Source organism: Pan troglodytes, chromosome 17 (genome assembly GCF_028858775.2).
Source record: "Pan troglodytes isolate AG18354 chromosome 17, NHGRI_mPanTro3-v2.0_pri, whole genome shotgun sequence".
NCBI lineage: Eukaryota > Metazoa > Chordata > Mammalia > Primates > Hominidae > Pan > Pan troglodytes.
In genome coordinates this window covers 37,219,328-37,241,109 of record NC_072415.2, presented here as the reverse complement: position 1 = coordinate 37,241,109, position 21,782 = coordinate 37,219,328, and positions in this window count along the sequence as shown.

The window sequence follows — 21,782 nt, the reverse complement described above, 5'->3', positions numbered from 1 at the left end:
TGTTTCCAAATTTATAGTAACACCTGTTAAAAGGGGAAAACAATAGAGAAAAGTAATTAATCATATTCTTTGGCTTAGAATATTGACAGTTAAGTCAATTGCTGTTGTAGTCACGTCTTTGTCTAGAAGAACTGCGGTTTTAACTTACTTCATAGCTTTTCAGCTGAGAATTTTTCTCAGTGAAGAATGTCTCCTATATTTCTAGATGATAATGAAAATAGTAGCATGTCAGCTACTCTTTAGAAAGACAGAACAAATACAGAATCCAAAAGTGGCATACTTAATGGAAGGAATTGGAAAGACAATATTCTTGCACTTGGAAAGACAAGAGACATAGGGATAGGGAAGAACATAACTAACTTGTTCCTTTCTTTTCCCTCCCATTTCTACCAAATCATGTATAATTTGGAAAAAAAAAAAAGAGATGTGCCATTTTTATACTTAATACTCCATCATATATGAGCAGCAAACAATTAGAGAACATAATAAATGCCTTTTGGTACTTGAGGAACAAAAATGGAAGTATAGAGTTCAGTGTTTCCAAAAACACTAAACTGTAGCTTTATGTTTTCTTGGCATGATCACGTCAGTTTTGGGCTCCAAAGGTGATCTAGTTTATTATTCCTCCAACTTAACATTCTTCCAGTTAGGTTTGAAATTCTGACATGTCAACGTCACAAGAACAGACGAAGTATTTATTAAATAATACAAAGGCCAACAGAAGACCATTACTCAGTGATATACTACTTTGAAAAGAACTAGAAAATTAATATGCTCTTAGATATGACCCAAGAGATGTTCTACTGAGATATATGAAAAGGTGTAGCTGGTGGGCTTTGTAACCCTCCCTTCATACCTGCAACCCATAAAGTTGACTTATAGAGTTTTAAGTAATGTTGATAACACACGTTATTTTTTTCTTGGCCTCTCAGATAAGTCTCATAAGAGAAGAAGTAAAAGGTATCATGGCTCATACAATAGTTTACTAAAATTCCAAAAGAATGCAATAGCACTGTTCTATTCTGTAAATGCTAACTGCATTTTGTTTGTGGGGGAATTTGGAAAGACTTACCTGGGATTCAAATTGAGCTTCCTCTTCTAGCCTCTACTACTGTGCATAAAACTTGAAGAGTTGGAGGCCATGTTCACCAGCCCAGAAGATATACGTACACTTGGGATTTTTGAGGTATGTTGTAATCAGGTCAGGTTTATGAGTGTTCTTGGTTGGGAGAATCTAGTTTGTAGGTTTACAAAACGTATAGAACAAGTTCTCTTTTAGTATTCGGAGGTTTCCTGTGAGCCCAACATTTTATGGGATGCTATTTCCAAAAAAAATTAATATTTAATGTAATTTTAAAAATTATTTGCTTCTTGTAATATTATTCAGATACATAACTTCTAGAGCATTTGTTCTTAACTTCTGATCCTCTCCTCTATAAGTCATATATATAGAAACATAGAAATGTAAAAGTTTCATAGACCCTCTGAAACTTATTCTTGGTTCAACAGATCCATGGTCTCCAAGTTAAAAACCTTTGCTCTGGAAAAACTGGAGTTGTATCTGCTTAAATGTATTAGTGTCATTTCCTAGGTAGTGCAGGGACTTGGTAAGCACTTCTTAAAACCTTTTGAAGAAAATAGCAGATAGAATATTTTCTATTCTCTGCCCTAAAATCACGTTTACTATACCACTCAGAGTCCCAATAAGGTCATAAGTTGTCACTTCAAACATTCTTTCCTTTCATTGCTTGACTACAAGGAAGAAGAGTCAGGAGAGTAAAGTTCCTATTTCAGCATTTCACGAATCTGATCATTACATGACCTCAGAAAGTTACATTATGGTCTTCACCCTTGTATTTTGTTTGTGACACTGGGTTAGCTAATAAAGGGGACTCAATGAATTTTAAATGGTTTTGTAAAAGAGAGACAAATATTTTGTTTGCTGTTTTTAAATTTTGATTCAACTCTCCCTCCCTCTCTCTTTCTCTTGGCACGCAAAAGGTTGTTGGACATTACAAAAATTCTGTAATACAGTAATGAAACACTTTGCTCATGAGAGGCGAATAAATGCTTAGTAATTCCACTAAAACAAATAGAATCACATGAGTTTTATAACATGGTTTTAGCTTCAAATATCACATCAAAATTCATCTGCCTGCCCAGCCTCACCTGTCATAATTTTACTTGCCTTGTTACTTTGTCATTGAATTAGTCTGGTTTTAAATCAAATGAAAAACAATTTTTTAAGATGAGAACTATAAAGAAAGGTTGTGTAACTCAGTTTTTCCTGACTAAAAAATTTATATACAAATTCACCTCTGTAAATGAAAAGCTACAGAAGTAATAATTTTCATCCCTGATTGACTCTAATATTTTTGTCATTAATATGAGAAACAGCCAAACTAGACAAAAGAAAGGAAGGACATTTTATTTTCACAGTGAAACTTGGGCACAATATTAAGATGTTCTTGGACTATATGTATGCCAAAGTTTGGTCTTTTATTCAATAACTTACAAACTGAGTGTTTTAAAAATTTGTCTTAAGGAAAATATTAAATATATACAAATGTAGACAGAATAGTATGATTCTGTGACCAGTCTCTAAACTGATTTTGAACTCACTCATTGAGTTATGATATTTCAGAAAGAGTAGATAGTTACTGCTTTATTTCCTTTCCATTCACATTTCTTCTCCTACGTTATTAGAATTGAAGCTAAGTAAATGCCTTTTGTGTAAAATTAATAGTTGCTTGTTTAGAAAAAGCCAAGCAGTTCAAAAAGTATAAAGAAAACATGTTCTTTAAACCATACGAATTTTCACCACCTCCACATTACTCTAGTTATTATTTGCTGAGCACCATTTCATACACCTCCTTACAGAGAGATCAGTAGGAAATGGAGCAAAAAGTATTATCCAAAACCGCATGGTACTGGTGCAAAAGCAGACACATAGACCAATGGAACAAGATAGAGATCTCAAAAATAAAGCCACACACCTATAACCACCTGATCTTCTACAAACTTGACAATAACAAACAATAAGGAAAGGACTCTGTTCAATAAATGATGCTGAGATAACTGGCTATCCATACAGGGAAGACTGAAACTAGGCCCATTCTTTTCACCATATAGAAAAATTAATTCAAGATTGATTAATGACTTAAACGTAAAACTGAAAACTATCAAAACTCTAGAAGAAAACCTAGGAAACACCATTCAGGATATCAGCCTTGGCAAAAATTTATGACTAAGTCCTGAAAAGCAATTGCAACAAAAACAGAAATTGGTCAGGCACGGTGGCTCACGCCTGTAATCCCACCACTTTGGGAAGCAGAGGCGGGCAGATCACGAGGTCAGGAGATCGAGACCATCCTGGCTAACACGGTGAAACTCCATCTCTACTAAAAATACAAAAAAATTAGCCAGGCTTGGTGGTGGGCGCCTATAGACCTTGCTACTCGGGAGGCTGAGGCAGGAGAAATGGCGTGAACCCAGGAGGCAGAGCTTGCAGTGAGCCGAGATTGCTCCACTGTACTCCAGCCTGGGCGACAGAGCGAGACTCTGACTCAAAAACAACAACAACAACAACAACAAAACAGAAATTGACAAATGAGACCTAATTAAACTAAAGAGCTTCTGCAAAGCAAAAGAAACTATCAAGAGTAAACAGACAACCTACAGAATGAGAGAAAATTTTTACAAACTATATATACAACGAAGGTCTAATATCCAGAATCTATAAGGAACTTAAATCAGCAAGCAAAAAACAAATAACCCGTTAAAAATGGGCAAAGGATGTGAACAGACACTTTTCAAAACAAGGCATACATGTGACCCACAAATATATGAAAAATTCTCATCACTATTAATTATTAGAGAAATGTACATAAAAGCCACAATGAGATACCATTTAACCCCAGTAAGAATGGCTATTATTAAGTTGCTGGTGAGATACTGGCGAGGTAACAGAGATGATGAAACACTTATGCATGGCTGGTGGGAATGTAAATTAGTTCAGCCACTGTGGAAAGCAGTATAATTTCTCAAAGAACATAAAACAAAACTACCATTCAACCCAGCAATCCCATTACTGGTTATATACATAAATCAGTCTACCAAAAAGACACTTGCACTTGTATGTTCATCACAATGCTATTCACAATAGCAAACACATGAAATCAACTAAGATGCCTATCAACATGGACTGGATAAAGAAAATGTGGTATATACACACCATGGAATACTATGCAGCCATAAAGATAATGAAATCATATCCTTTGCAGCAACATGGGTGCAGCTGGAGGCCATTATCCTAAACAAACTCATGCAGGAACAGAAAACCGAAAACCACATATTCTCACTTATAAGTGGGAGATAAACAAGAATACACATAAAGATGAGAATAATAGATCCTGGAGACTGCTTGAGTGTAGGGGGTGGGAGGAAACATGGGTTTGAAGATTACCTTTCAGGTACTATGCTCACTACTTTGGTAATGGAATCATTCATCCATCAAGCCTCAGTGACATGCAATTTACCCATGTAACAAACCTGCACATATACTCCAGAACCTAAAATGAAAAAAATTATGTAAAGTATTATCATACTATATTTGCTGTTTAAAATAAAAATTGTGGAATTCAAATAAAGAAAAAGAAACTAAGTAAAACCGAAATAATGGTTTCTTCAAGAGTTATTCAATCCCTTAAAAATCTTTACATTTTAATATAAAAGGATTTATACAAAATTACTTTTCTGTTTTAAATTGTATCTATTTTTATTTTTGATTTGAAACCATAATTTGGTGCTTAAATTGATTCACTATTTACAGCCAGTCTTTTTACCATGTCTTCTCCATATGTAAATTTTTGGTTTTTATTTTGAGACAGGGTCTCACTCAGTCACCCAGGCTGGAAAGCAGTGATGCGACAATGGCTCACTGCAGCCTTGAACTCCTGGGTTCAACCCATCCTCCAGCCTCAGCCTTTTAAGTAGCTAGGACTAAAGGCACACACCACCATGCTTGGCTAATTAAAAAAAAAAAAAATTGTAAGGACAGAGTCTCGTCATGTTGCCCATGCTGGTCTCAAACTCCTGGGCTCAAGCTGTCCTGCCTTGGCCTACCAAAGTGCTGAAATTACAGGTGTGAGCCACCATGTCTGGCTCATAATTGAGTTTTTATTATGCTTTATCTCTTGTCTGACTGGTATCCATTCTACTAAAGAGTGCTTTGGTCCCTAAGTTGTTAACAAAGTTGCTGACTTCATGGAAATGTCTCTTGTGTTTTGTTTGAAGAGAAGATGGCATAAACTACTGGGCCACTCATTCAGGACTTTTCAGATATTGTCTGCTGTCTTCAGGAATTGAATGTTGCCTTAAAGACATCTGTAGCCAACCGAATTTTCCCATTTGTACACTATTTGCCTTTCTTGTCTCATGCTCATTGTCTTAGTCAGTTTATGCTGCTGTAGCAAAAATACCACACAATGGTTGACTTAAACAGCAGAGATTTATTTCTCACCATCTGGAGTATAAAAAGTCCAAGATTATAACACCAATGGATCCTGGTGGGTATCTAGTGAGGGCACATTTCCTGGTTGTTGATGGTCTTCTTACCTCTGTACCTTCTCATGAGGGAGAGCAGAGAGAGATAAAGGAGGTGCCCACTTGTGTGTCCTCTCCCCGGCCCCTTGTCTTTTTATAAGGGTACTAATCCCGTTCATAGGGCTCCAGCTCCATGACCTAATTACTTCCCAAAAGACCCACCTCCTAATACCATCACATTGGGGATTAGGATTTCAGCGTGTACATTTCAGAAGGGACACATTCAGTCCATAGCATTCATGTTATGTTTTTCTGCATTGTTGAAGTCCAGTTTCACAAAATATCTCAGATGATTCTGTGTCAGTTTTTCAGGGTGCACTTTCAATTTGCAGATTTGAGTTTGTTCTCATTTCTGTGACATTTCACCTGTGATATTGCTTTATAATTTTAATTGCTCCATTTTTTCCATACTCTTCTTCAGAGACACCAGTTACGTATAGACAGGATCTCTTTTTCTTTCATACATATCAACTTCCAAGCAATCATTGTTGTTTCCATGGATCATTTTTTTTTCCTAATATGACTTTTATCTTTATCATGGTTTAGTTTTCTCTTATATTTCCTCTGGATCATGCTAGATCATTTTTTTCTTCATCCTTTGTCTTATAATTTCTTCTTTGAAATCTTACATCTACCCTGAGATCTTTTCAGAGACCTTTTCAGAGATCTTTTCATTGAAACCTAACAGGTTGAATGCTTCTGTGATACAGGAATATTTGTTGCAGTATTTGGTAGGTGTGCTTATAGTTTGAAGTTGTGAAAACTTCCTTGTTTCATTGGAGGTAAAAACCTTTTTTTCTCTATTAGTTCTCAGTAGGAGTGGCTTCCTTTCCCTGGGAGAGATCAAAAGCTTAGAACAGACTGATTGTAGGAACTAAGAACACGGGATCATTTTTCCAATTCTTCCAACTACCTCTGCCCGAGAAAATTTGGGGTAGAAGAGGATAAAATCATTTGTCCTGATACCAGAGGTATGGCTACAGGATAAAACACAATAAATATGGTTATAAAGAGCTTTTTCTCTGCTCACGCAAGAAGAGAAATACAGAGTCAGGAGCTTGACCGTATGTCCAAAAGACCGGGCTGGTTTTGCTATGTTGCACTCTTTATAAAATAAACTTTTATTATAGAGTTAAAATATGAGCAACACACTTTGGAGGTTCTAGTTCTGTTCAAACTTTTTTTAAAGGCAGCTAGAAACCTCGCCAGGTGTTTGCACCAGCAATAAGAATAAAGTTGTCTGGGTACGGTGGCTCACGCTTGTAATCCCAGCACTTTGGGAGGCCGAGGCAGGCAGATCACAAGGACAGGAGATTGAGACCCTCCTGGACAATATGGTGAAACCCTGTCTCCACTAAAAATAGAAAATTTAGCTGGGCATGGTGGCACGCGGCTGTAATCTCAGTCATTCAAGAGGCTGAGGCAGGAGAATCACTTGAACTAGGGAGTCGGAGGTTGCAGTGAGCCGAGATCATGCCACTGCACTTCAGTCTGGCGAGAGAGCGAGAATCTGTCTCAATAAATAAATAAATAAAGTCTATCTGGAAACATTGACCAGATTATAAATTTCTCAAGGGACCATAGTTTATTTAAATAATAAGCTAACTTTGTATTTTCAGTACCTTACACAGTGTCTAGAAAATAGAAGGTGCTTAATACTAACAAGAATAATAAACAATATGGCTAATAGGTTATTATTCTTGTTACTGCAGACTGGTACCAGACGCTATGCCAATCACTTGATATGCATTATCACATTTTAATTCTCACACAAAATGAACAACTTATTTACTCCTCCTGATCTTCGTGATAAGGAAACTGAGCCTCAGAAAGGTAAATAACCAAAATTACACTACTGTTTAATAGATATAGCCAATATTGAACAAATGCTATCTTACTCTAGAGTGCATGTGTTTAACCACCATGAATGGAAAAAAGGAGGAAGGGAAGGACAGAAGAAAGGAAGCTACAGTGAGAGTAATGATTGACATAAGCAAGGATTTTAAGGTTCTAAAGCATTATAATATGAAAAGAAGAAAGGTTGATCTTGGAGCAGCAATGGGAAAGCACAGATTTGCTGTATAGACTCTGGCACTAGGGGGACAGGGAGTGTGAAGCACACACAAAAAAAGTCAACACACAAAAACAGTTGATTAGAAACCAGTGCCAGCCTGCCAGTGGTGAGCAGGTAATTATGGACATACGCAGAGTAGACAATGATATGGGGAGAATATTTGCCTTTAAATTTTTCAGTGTTTTTCTTAATCCCTGCCTTCCTAACTACCATTGGCTTTCCTTATCTTTTCTTTTCTTTTAAATATGTAAATAGGGACAGATCGAATGACTGATTGATTGATTGACAGTTTTATCAAGATACAATTGATATACGAAAAACTGCACATATTTAATATATATAATGTGATGAGTTTGGACATATGAATACAACCGTTTCCATTAACACAATCAAGCTAATAAATGAATCCATCACCTCCAAAAGTTTTCTCATGCCCCTGGGTTATTTTTGTTGTTGTTATTGTTGGGGTTTTTTCTTTACAGTAAATATATTTAACATGGGATCTATCCTCTGAACAAAATTTTTAAGGCCATGATGCAGTATGGTGAAGTATACTTCAAGATTGTTCAGCAAACCTCTAGAACTTATTCATCTTGGATATCTGAAACTTTACACCTCTTGAGCAATTCTCCATCTTTCCCTCCCATCAGCCCCTGGCACATATCATTCTACTTTCTGCTTCTATGAGTTGAATTATTTTAGCTCACATGAAATGAGATACACACATACAATGGGTTGTTATGTGGCCCTAATAAGAAAGGAATTCCTGTCATATATGACAACATGGATGAATCTGGAAGACATGCTAGTGAAACAAGTCAGTCACAGAAGGACCAATCATTTTCTTGAACACTTGGAGAAAGTGTAAACATGGGAATAATAAAAGAGTACTCCATATGGACCAAAATAACTCTTGGAAACTCAGTCACCTTGACTCACCAAGAATAATTAGCTGCAGCAGGCCCGAAGTTGGTGGGATGCAAGTTTGATGAGAAGGAAGATCGATCAACGACCCCATAGTCCGTTCCTCAGTTAATTTTCTGTATAGCTTTAAATTGGGATACACATGTACAAGTGTGTATCTGTATATGTATCTGCAAAACCACAAAATACTCAGTCTACACTAGGAAAACATAAGCCAACAACGCTTAATATCCTCTAGCTTCAGTGCTAATATTACTTACAAAAAGGAGGTATTCTGTGGGTCTGGACAGTGAGATCCCAGCTAAAGGGAAGTAAGTTCAATGAGTCAAAGGAGTGTGCTCCAGGTCTGGCTTTTCTTTCCTCGGTAGAAATGAGTGATGTGACCTTTCTTGGCTTCAATAGCTCACTATTTGGGGACAGTTCTATTTGCCCTATCTGTGTTTGCTCCACTGAGTCTAAAACCTATATAAAAGAAATCACATTGCAGACACTCCTCAGAGTCCAGATGCACCGGACTATTGCATTAAGCAACTGAGGAATCTTCCAAGTTCCAGATCTTCTGAGTTCCAGATTCTCCTTCTCATGTCTCCTGCTGTGAGGCTGGCCCTGCTCAGACCTTACTTGCTGTGCTTTCTAGTTCTAGTCTGCCTCTACCACAATTCCAGTGTCTATTTTCATGTAATATAATTTGATTCTTGGGAGACAAGACCTGAGGTAGCTCCTTGACACTCATAGCTAGTTAACACCTCTGTATTCTGCATATCAAAAGGTGCTCTTATTTCCAATTCTTCAGGATCTTCTTAAAGGATCGATTTCTTTATTTTTCTCATTCCTGTGTTTATTCTTGTATATATAGGCTCATTCCAACTACCATAATAACAACTTGTCACACCTTTCCTTTTTTATGTCAGGCAGAAATTATCTCTTAACCCATACCACCACCACATAACCACCCCCTATATTTTCTTTTGCAAGCATCTGTATTCATACTGAGCTTATGTAAGATAGATTTTTTGGCAATCAAAGCCCAAAACGCATATTTATACATCAAGTGATTTATCAATGAAATATACACTATTACTCCTAATTATTACTACTTCCATGTCCCAGTGACAATGCCAATATTTATCTGAGCTCATGACTTACAGTTTAAACTGTTTTATCTTTCACCAGATCCTGTTCCCTGACCCATATATGATCAGCAAAAGTACATAATTCTTAATTGATTCTCAAATGCAGCCAGCCTGAGATGAAAGAATAAGAGGCATAGATGTCTCCTAAATAAATAGGGACTTTAGATTTAAAGAGGAAAAAATGTAGTATGACTTATTGAAAGTAAAGGAAGTTTTGAAAATGGATATTCCAAGAGGTATTGAAATGAAAATCCACAAAATCTTTGATCTATCAAGCCTTCCTCTAGCAATAAGTTCTTTAGAAATACTTGTGTGATTGCACAAGTAACAGCATATATAAGCAAGGGTATTAATTGGAGCTTTATGTTAGTGACATTTGAAGGTAACAAATACCCGTCCTTTGGGGAATAATCAAATAAACAGGATATACCTAAAGAAAGGGCATGTATAAAGTAGATCTCCATGTACATGTAAAAGTGATCCATGAAGCAATGTTGAAATTTTTTCAAAGCAAGTTTCAAACATTGAGTAGAGACATAATCCCATTTTTTATAATTCATGCTTCATACTCAGGAAGGTGCCTATTGTTTTAAATTATTCAATAGGGATGTAGATGTTTTATAAATGTAAAAGATTCTTAAAATTCATTGTAGGCTTAATGGTTTGAGCATTTCAACTGTCAAGGTACACGCTCAGATTCTGAAGGTTACTCTTGAAAATGTTAATGGTAGTTATTCCAGGAAAGAGGGAGATTGGAGAAGGATGGTAAGAAGACAGGATTTTTATTTTTAAAACTAGTATTTAATTAATAAGGAATACTATGCAAAATGTATAGTAATTTATTTAATTAATAAATGTATTTAATTAATAAGGAATACTATACAAAAAACAACAACAACAACAATCTCTGAACAGTGCTAGCTACACTATCTCTTCCATTGAGGAGCCAGGCAATGTATTTTCTCTTATCTCTTCCCACCTTTCAGACTCTTTTTTTCCTTCCTTGACTGTGAAAATATACATTAAAAGGCACATACATAGCATATAGGTTAGGTGTTATTGGAATGACGTTTGAATTCTAATTAAAGTTAGGTGTTTGACAAATTACAGGAGGAATAATGTATTTGAGTTCTTTGTAGTTGCTGTTCATATGTTGAATGACGATGTGTAGGTCATGTGAAACCACCAGACTTATGATAGCAATGACTTAGACTCAAGCTTTGTTTGGCTCCAGAAGAGGTGATGTTATCCATTTCAGTTAGTGTGTATCCACATGGTTTAACAACCCCATGTAAAATCATTTCTATGAAGAGCAGCTGTTCCTTCCTATCTGCCTTTCCCCTGTTGTCCCTAAAAATGTTTTCATATATGCTTTGGTCCCTGTGCTTTGATATCATTGATGATGGACAAAGGTGTCTTGCAAATATGAAAGACTATTTTCAAAAAGTTATTTTAAGGCTTAATATTTTGAACATGATTTAAACTGTAGATGCTTAGTATTTTCAGTGGCTTAATGTAATAAAACCCACCTGTTATTTTTGGCTGCTTTATTTAGACCATCTGCTCCACAAAAAAATGAAAAGCTCAACAGTGGATGGAGAATTGTCTACTCCTCATGTGTGAATAACTTATTTATTCTCTCTATCCAAGCCTCCAGGTCATTGCAAAACTGTTTATTCATTTTCCAACAAAAGGGAAAGCCAATATTTGGCATTTGGCTTTATTAAAAATCATCACAGGGAATTATATTTTTTGATATTTCATAGTTTCCTATTTTTCTCTATGTTAGAAAAGCTTGCCAGTTGCATTTATTTTAAGGACCCTGATTCTTTGTTCTTTCTGTGGCAGGTTGGGTATCAGCTGCAGAGGTATTTTTGGTGATGGTTAACCCAATCATGCATCATTCATATTTCAGGTAGTTATGTGAGCATCACATAGTCTTGTTCCTAAATTAAGATGGAGTTTCCACTAGAGATGAGAATTACAAAGGTCAAATACTTTGGTCACCAACTACTTTCATTTGAATGAAATGGCTTTGCAATCCTATCCTAATCTCTTGGCACCTTAGGACACAGAGGATCACCTCTTAGTTTACTGGTTTATGATCATGACATTGTTCTTGCCAGGGTTCATTCTTACACCTTTGATCATCTCTAACAATAATAACAACAACAATAGTAACAGCTAGTTTTTACCTAGTGATTACATACTAAAGACACCACTTATGTACTGCTCATCTTTTTATGTAGTGCTTCTCTTTTTTTTCTCATCTTAAGTTTTCTCTAAATCTTATGCACCTTTTCTTCTTTTCCTTATTTAGTTATTTCCTCAACACAGTTGTGGACCTTACTTCTGATTCAAACTGCTGCCTCTTTTTAGATGGTGGTTAACTTCACTTCTAGCCACTGAACTTCAACCTGATTTCCAGTTTCTTGTTTCTAGCTCCCTGTGGCATGATTTAGGATTACCTAAGAGAAACAAGGCCTAATGTTTTTTGAATGCCTACTAGTGTTGGGCATTTTATGTGTTAGTTTGTTTAATCCTCACATAAACAACTTTGTTCTCCTTTTAGATTTGGGAAAATTTAAGTATAAATAATTTAATAATTTTCCTGAGATCACTGTTGGTTGTTAAGAAGCAAGCTTGGATTCAAACTCAAGTACAATTCTAAACTCCATAACTTTTACAGCATTTCACGTACATTTGAAACATAACACTTTCTTCACATCATTGACTAACTACACTTTCTAAGCATTTCAGGATATCATCCATGCATTGCAAGATATTTTAATGTTTCTCTGTTTATCTCGTCTCCACCTGCCTCATTTGACCCTCATGCAAGTCTTCAGTAACCTCACCCTTAGGTCATCCCAGTGACCTCTCTCCTTACTCTTCATTTCCAACTTTTCCTGCACAAAACTACCCAATCCATTTTCCTGAGGCTCTGTTTTCCTACAGTCATTTCTAGAACCTACAATATCACCCATAATCTACCCATCAAAGCCAAATTATAGATTCAGAATTTTTCTTCAACTTGCTCTAAGCTACTTGTCCAAAGTGTTTGCTATTTTCTTAATTCACTTCACTCACAGCAATTGTTTTACTGGGTTCTTCACACTCTGCTCTTTGCCACTCCTTTCCTACTTCCAGGAATCCTTTCCTTCTCTTTTTGGCCAATCCAATCTTACTGTGGTTCAAAGGTTCTAGCGACTTTTTTCTTCCGAGAAAGTCATTTTGCTTGTCTACAGCCCACTAGCATCTCTTCTCCTCTGACCTCCTGCAGCGTTTGCAGATGCACCATGCGTTTATCTGTTGCCTTATTTTTGCCTTTCATCATTCGAATGTCCTGGTATTAAAAATAAACTTTTGAGGACAGAGGTCCTTTGTGCTACTCTTTAGAGCGTGGCATATAGAAGGCACTTGTGGTGTCCTCAATACACTATGACTGACATGAGCTGGGTACTTAGAAGGGACCATCATCCTGCCACACAGAGCCCACAGCCTCCCTGAAAATCTTGACTATAACCTGCTTGTCCCACAGGTGGATGAGACACCCCATCTTTGATATTATATATGCCTAATAGGAAACAACAAACGCTGTTTATTTAGCTCTTACCTAGGTTTCATATCTAATACAGTCATGTACGAAAAAAGAATTGGACTTACATGCTACCATTCTTCAGAATCTTCATATAATAACTGAAAATGTAATGCCTATTGTTTGCAGTCATGGGGGAGAGAGAACGCTATGAGGTGAACAGTAGTGTATCACTAGGTTTCTTATGTGTAGTCACAATTCTCTCTTCTTACCAAAGGGCATGCTTACAAAGTAGTATTTGAAGGATATCTAAAGTCCTCTCTGTCTCTGAAATGGGATCTCTTATGAAATAGGCTGGAAAGATTCTAAAGAGCAGAAAAGGTATGATTTACTCAAGTTCTTCTTGGGCTGAACCCAATACTTGAACTATTTTCAAGATAGTGGCCACTGCAGAGATGTTTATTGTACCCTGATGAAGATGGATAATGTGACAATAAATAAGGTAAATGGCTGGAAACCCAGAGTTCAGACATCCTGATGGCTCTTGAATAGTAATCTGGGCAACTCAACTCAGTGTAATATGAGACAAAGATCAGGGCCTCTGATGAGATTCAGCTTCTCAGCGAGAGCATGCATAGTATGTAGGAAGCACTGCTTTACCTTTCCAATATTTTAAAACACATTGTCATCATTAGTGGAAGGCCATTTAAAGGTCTATAGAATTCCAACAGAAAAATCAATGACTAGTATAGGATAATACTAAGGTCACATAAAAATGGACATTAAATGGTCAGATAATTCCCAGAGATTTGCTGTGTGATTTCCAATGGGGCATCTAATAGAAGAGTGATTAAGTAGAATTTTAAATGCTCAGCAATACCTCTGCTTTGTTTGCAAATTAAAATTAGAACTGGATTTTAAATAGAATTTTTAAAAATTTTTATTTATTCTTACTTACTTTTAGAGAAAGGGTCTTGCTCTGCCACCCAGGCTGGTGTGCACTGGCGTGATCATAGTTCACTATAACCTCGAACTCCTGAGCTCAAGTGATCCTCTCACCCCAGCCTCCTGAATAGCTGGAGGTGAGAGGACACATGCCTGTAGACCCTGCCTGTAGACCCAGATATTTAGGAGGCTGAGGTGAGAGGATCACCTGAGCTCAGGAGTTCGAGGTTATCATGAACTATGATCATGCCAGTGCACGCCAGCCTGGGTGACAGAGCAAGACCCTTTCTCTAAAAGTAAATAAAAAAATATAAAATTTTTAAAAATAAAGCTGAATCTACACTTTGGTATGCCAAAACATAACCTAAATTGTGTGATGATGTAGAAACACAGTGATACAAAATACACCTGAAAACAAATGGCAAAAATTATCACTGTTGGTATTTTATCTTATTTAATCCACTGACCAGTTCTGTGACATAGATATTTGTATCCTCATTTTACAGATAAGTATATTAAGCCTTGGAAAGATTAAATAACTTGCTCAAGGTAAAAATTACAAAGAGGTAGAGCTAGGACTCAGAGCTAATTCACTTCCCTCACTTCGCTATTTGAAGTTTTGAGAAATCCTGGAGTAAATAAATCCATTCCACATTGTTTAGACCAAGGTTTTCCATACTCATTTAACCAAAAAAATCTTGTCTTTCATAGAATAGTTTCTAAAAGCTCAGGTCACTAATGTTCTGTAGCACATACTTTGGAGAATTCTACACTGGGAAGATGAGTAGTTTGGGATATCACATCTCACTACATTGAAAGGAACTGTCTGAGTAGTTGATTACAATTCAGTGTGCGGTCAAGCACGAACACACAAGTCAAACTGCATGCCTTGGTGTGACAGGTTTAAAAGAGGATCAAATCTAGTTTAGCTTCTAAATCAGAAGTGCACAGAGCTATTTGGCCAAAAGTAACCCTTAGGAACTATCAACCAAGTCAACAAATCAGTTGTTGGTCTCATTTGAGATTCTGATCAAATCAAGCAAGAGAAATTGTGGGTGAAACCTTTCTTCTCCAAGGTTGCTCTAGATTTAAGGCAGATGCAATCATTAACTTTTTCAACATTAAGTATTTGCAAAAACAGTCAATGGTACTGCACCTCCCCCGCTGGAAGCCATAGCTCTGAATCATTTCTCCTGGAAAACCCAGATGACCTGGCTGACAGCTTCGTGTTTCTACTGAAACCTGTGAGTCAGGAGGCCACGGAAGTTCCCTGTAAACAATTTCATGCAGCCATTTAGATGTGGTTACAATGAAACAGCTAGTTTTACATGGCCTCAACAATTAGCCATTATATTTCAAGCTTTTAAAATTAAAAAATGAGCACTTCTTTTCCTACTTTTGGCTCCGCTCCATTCCTGCCCAGTGAGTAGGAGGAGTAAGAATTGGGAAGAGGGGTAGAAATTAGGTAAGGTGTGATTAAGAATATTATTGCTATTTTAAAATAGTCGTTTTATATTTCAACGCAATGACGGGACAAATGCCCTGCAAATCAAAATTTCCGTGATAAAAAAAAGTCAAATTAATCAAGATAACTTGACCACCCTTAGGGCAATGCCTAGGTCTTATCTGTTTTATGTTCCAAGAACCTAGCACAGTTCTTCACACTATATAAAATCAACATAAAAAAGAAAACACTGCCACAAACAATAAAATCAAACCCTAACCTTGAAAGCTGGCCATGGAAAAAGACTTTCCATCTGAAGGAGGAAATAGACTCTTCTATCCCCAGCTCTAATCCTCTGACTACACCTTTCCCTTGAGGACCCCTCCCTCATTTTTCCTGCCATCAACACTTTCCTGGCCTGTGGGCACATTTCTTCTTTATCATCCAGTATATCTTTTTGCAGCAAAATTGAAAAGAGGCTACATATTTAAATAAGACTTTTATTTAAAGCCTATTGATAAGAAAATGGAGAGACCCAGAGATGAATGTATAACTAGATACAAATCATTTTCATTTGGGGAATACTTTAAGATACATTCTGCTTAGCTCTTAACCTGCTTCTATAATATAAAAGTCATCTTTCTTCACTATGACAAACGAAAAACCTCAATTTCTACATTCCTTAAGACCTAAGGAAAAAATAAAATAAAATTCTCTTTCTTAACTAGTACCTGCTTGACCCTGTTTATTTTTTTATAGCTGTTGGAAATATTACTTCATTTCCCAAAGACCTAGAAGAGTACACCATACACAGCAAGTACTCAGTCCAGGGGTTGGCTGACTCAGAAAATCCTTGGGTTAAACCACAAAAACCTGAAGGCAGCAACTTAGCTGAAAACAATGAATTCAAGCTGGAGTTTGATTTTGAGGAATGCTGGCTCCTGGTCAGCCTGCAGCAAGGGTGTCTACCTAAGTATTTCCACCTCCTGGTAACTAGTTTCTATCCACTTTCCTAAGAAGCTCCCTACCTGCAGGTTGGCAGATTCTGAATGTGAGGATGTTTTCACAACATTTAATACTCCTGGGGGTCGTTTGCAAAGGTGATTTGACAGAAAATGTCAATTAACAATTTATGGGAAGATCTCTTTCCTGTAATTGATCATTTTAAGGAAATACTTTGCTTCAGGTTATAGTTTCCATAGCTAACTTACAAGAGTATCATGTTTTTACAAAAAGTCAACATAATAATAGTAGAGATGAACTCTTATATGACTCATTCTTTCCACATATTAAAAAGACTGTTTTGAAGTAATTCCTGCCCTTTGAGCTGTGACTTTTCAATTCTTTATAAAATTAACATTTAAAAATATATACAGACAATTGAGAATGTTTTCTATAATGAGAATGCATACATATATGTATGCATATAATACATATGTGGAATTAATGTCAAGAACCAGTATAGTAGGTGGTGACAAAGCTATTTGCCAAAATTTGTTCCATACCATAACTTCCTTTTTAGAATATTTATATGTTTGATGTGTTTAATTAAAGATAGCCCTTTGAGATGCAAAAATATCTTTTCGCAAAATTCTGAGGATTCGGGGGATCAAAGGAGCACAGTTTTTTGGATGGAAAAGGGAGGTTTCTTCAAGGAGGAGTCTCACTGGACAAAGGGTAGTTAAGTAACTCTGCCAAGGTCAACGTCAACTTCAGTTACTGGTTACATATTTTACAGTAAACACTGACTGCCCAAGTTAACATTGCCCATGATGGTTAAATGGAGTCCCTCCATTATCCCCTCTCCTGGTTCATTTGGTAGAGGTAACAAGAGAGAAGGCTGTGCATGCACTCTGATTCATTTCCCTTTCATCTCTCTCATGCCTTTTATTCCTTCTTTTAGTCTTATGTTTGAAAACTGAGAGTCCGTCAAAATCATATCTGTGAGCTGTTGCCACGAAGCCTCAAATTCCACCTTTCTGTTCCTGCTTCATTCATTTTTCTTTCACCCATTCAGGCTTTCAGGCAAGGAAGTTTCTTCCTGAGCTATACCCATGGGCCTATTCTTTTGTTTCTTAAACTCAGTACTACTCTTCATGTATTGATTTAGCCTGCATATAACACAAGCAACTTTAAAGTGGGTGCAAATGTTCTCAGGCCACCAAAGATCCACTCTCTGATCCTGTGCAGGTCTAGAGGACTTGGCAAGCCTTGACTGGTCATTTCTCTTTCCCAAATCCAATTCCCTCAGGCTAGAGCAGCTGGAAGACCTCCTTATTTGTATAGCCATCCCATGCTGAAGAGTTGTAAATCAGATGTTTCTTTGGAAGTTGCCTTGGATTCCCCAGCAGGAGTCTAGGATCACAGTGTTTCTGGTGTGTTTGCAGAGAAAGAGTCTCAGTGCTGAACAGGACGTGATAAGCCCGGTTTTTGCTGGAGAAGGTGGAAGAATGGATATTGGCTATGCTTCTCTCCCTTTTGGTAATTTCCAAGAGATATGTATGTCCCTGCAGCTTAGTATCTGACCAGGCTATATTTCAGGGATAACTAATAAATAATGCTCAACTTATTTTGAAGATGTCTTTGTTACTAATCACTGGCTTACCAGACAGCTCTTTAGTTTCTTTCTGTTGGTTTCTAGTCTCTTCTCTGAGTCAGGTCTCCTGGTGTCCTGGTGCAGAGACTGCAGGCCCCTGAACTACAGAGTCCTGCCCTATCCACTCCCTTCCTTTCTCTTTTGCTCCCTTTTTCTAGATAGAAATCTTATGTTCTCTCTGCAGATTCCTGGGTTCCAATCTTCCATGGTAGTCTAGGGGTGAAGGGATCCTTCTACCACCATTCCAGTGGCACTATGACACTGTTGCTAAGCACTAGTGATTCTGTTTGCAGGCTGATGTTTATTGGGGAGGACCTTCATGCCACAGGCTCACTACAATGAGCACTTCAACCTAACTGCTGGCTCTTTTGGGGCTACCTTTAACAAGGGCATTTTCTCAGCCCGAAATGTTTCCATAGTCACTGGAATGGAGGTTGATAGAACTATAGTTCCAATCACTGTGGGTATGGGTTCAAGTCAAGCACTTGATTACAATATGGATCTTTGACTTTTCTGTAAACAGCATAGCCCAAGAATGCCATGTTATGTGCTCATTTTTTAAGCTGTGTTATGATTGCACTTTCTTAGTTTTCCATTACCCATCGAGTATTACTTTGTCTATGTGGATCACAGAAGAATTGACACCTTATGAAAAGATTTTAAAAGGGAAAAAAATACATATACTCTCTATATACATGAATTGCAGAAAGATTGACATTTTGTGCAAAACGTACCAAAGAAAACACAGTCCATGAAGAGTTTTTCATCATATATATAGAGAAAAACAGAAAGTGATCAATAAGGCTATGTAGTTATTGACCTGCGAACACTTGGCTAAAGAAAATGCTCTTCTGATAAATCTAGAAAAAGAGCCAAACACCACAAAGGAAAGGTCTAACAAAATAACCCATCGAGTTCCATTCACATGTCTGAGGCACTCAGAGGTGAGGGGGTAGCATGGGCCACGGGCATGCTGGCAGCCTGCCTTCCCCATCATGTTCATGCTTTCTAACATGATCATTCTTCTAACCGGAATCAGTTTTCAGCTGCAGGAGCCTGCCCTATTTTACAAATGGTTGAGATATTTTGCTGCCATCTTCAGAAGCACTGAAACCTCAGCCCTGGGGAGAACCCAAAGCAGTGGCTACTGCCTGAACTCATGGATAACTGGAAGCATTCCCCGCCAATGCTTTGAGCTCTCTCTCTCAGAGCAGGTTACAAAGGTTTTGCTCCCTAGGAACCAAAGTGTTTCTCCTTCCTCATGTTCCCACGAAACCATTTCTGAAGATCCAGCTCAGGATTGCCTTCAACTTGGTAGAGGGAATGAGAAATGTATTAAATGCTTTCTTTTTAGGTTCTGTAATGGACTTAATATAATTGACAAGACATTTTTGCCCAGAAGGAACATTCAGATTGCCATATGTTTATCTTATCTATTGTCCCTTGGAGTTATTAGTGATTAAATGTTCCATGTATTTGCAGTTGTGTGGTGGAGGGAGGGGTTAGTCTTAAACACTACTGATGAACCTATATGATTGCTGCCTGTTTCCCGCTAAATAACAGGTAAGACTTAGAAAAGCAGAAAATGACTAAATTCTGAGGTGCTACTCAGAATAAGGAAAAAACATGTGCCAAAAATTAGTCCTTAAAGGCTTCCTAGAGGCAACGAGTTCTGAATCAGGTTTTAGAAAAAAATAATTGATACTTTTGCTTAAAGATATAGGCCACTACAGGACATGCAGCAGACCAGTCTAAACACTGTTAGGTAGAAATTGCATAGAAATATAAACATGCCTTTTCAATCTTAGTCTTTAAATTGATTTCCAGATGTTGTTAAATCATTAGTTATATTAGCATAGGACTGAATGAGCTATTAGAAGGAATGTGTAAATTGCAAATTAAAAGACAAGAAAGTTCTAATATTGGCAATGTCTTCTTTCTGATTAAATACCTGTTTATGATTTTAGAACAGGAAGAATAATGCAACATTTGATTTAATGCAAATGATTTCTTTGAAATGTAACTAGCATTTGATATGAAATAGACATTTATAATCAGAGACAAAATAACATAATGTAGTAATTTAGAAAAGTAAAAGATTTTCTATCAAACTGTCTTGTCATTTAATCTAACAAATCCATACAAAGTCCTTAACATAGAATAAAAACAGGCAGGTCTTGGGACAGTATATTATCTTGTTCTAGATAATAATACACTGTGTGAATTATAAACAGCTTGACTCAGTCTATCAAAAATACCCTAAATATGCATAACAGTCATCATTGGATAACTGTTATCTGATACAGTTTATTTTTAAGTCAAGTATCTGCTTAAAACAGGGCTGAGTTCACCCTACAGTACATGGTCTTCATCTCATTCTTAAATAGTCTATTAAGTATGATTAGAATTTGTTATGAAATGAAATGTCCCAGTGACCATTCACTGCATTCGGAATAAAATCCAAAGGCCTTATCCTGCCTTTCAAAAGTCTTCCCAATGTATGACTTATTTAAAGATTAGCTTCATTTCCCATCACAAGCAGAAAGACCCCAGTGTTAAATTAGACAAGCTGGCCTCACACCCTCCAACCTGGAACATCCCAGCCCTGGCTCAGCTTGTTAGGTCTGCTTATCCAGCTGTACCCTTGCTCTTCAGTCTCTGCCTCTAAAAAGTTTCCCCATCACTCATTACCAAACTCAAATTCCATCTGCTCTAAATAGCCTTTACAGACCTTCTCCCTTTTCTCCTGTTCCTCTAGCAGATTGTTAGTTATTCTGTGCAATGACCAACACATCCTGTCAAGCTCCAGGTGCTATGGATTTCACCTCTCAAGACAAAGAATAGTCGCTGGCATATAGTAGGCATTCACTTAATATTTGTTCACTGACTAGCTCAATACTTCTTAAATTATGCTTTCTTCTCTAAAACTGCCCCCACTGATAGTCAGGTCTCCATCTTCTTTGATCTGCTCACAGAACCAGTAACCTAACAGACCAGTTGGCCTTCAATCTTGTCTTCTACCACACTGGTGTCAGAATGATCTCCCCAGAACAGGAAGTTGAACGTGTCATGCTAGTTTAAAAACTGCAGTCGTCTCTCTCTCTCACTCAGGGCTGAATTCCATAGGCTTTATATGACATACGAAGCCCTCATGATTTGTGCCCCCTTCTCCAGCCACTTGTCTACAACTTCCTGTTATATGCTTTAGGCCTCAGCAGCACTAGGGATTTTTATCTTACACAAGTGATGAATTACTGAAGTCCTGTGTAATTCAAAACTGTTATGCAAAAATTAAAATTTTCCCATGTGGAAAAAATCTAAACTTGGTGGGGCATTTTGAAGCAGGTGGTTTTTCGCCATTATAAGTTATTTTTCCTTTTACGTTCTTCAACCCAGCATTGCATCTATTATCATTTCATAACATATATTCTCTTACATTTACAAAAGAACAAAGGATAGTGTTTTTTTTTTAACTTCCTCTTGGTATTTTATTGCATTTAAATCCTGTTTCAAAGTTACGGATT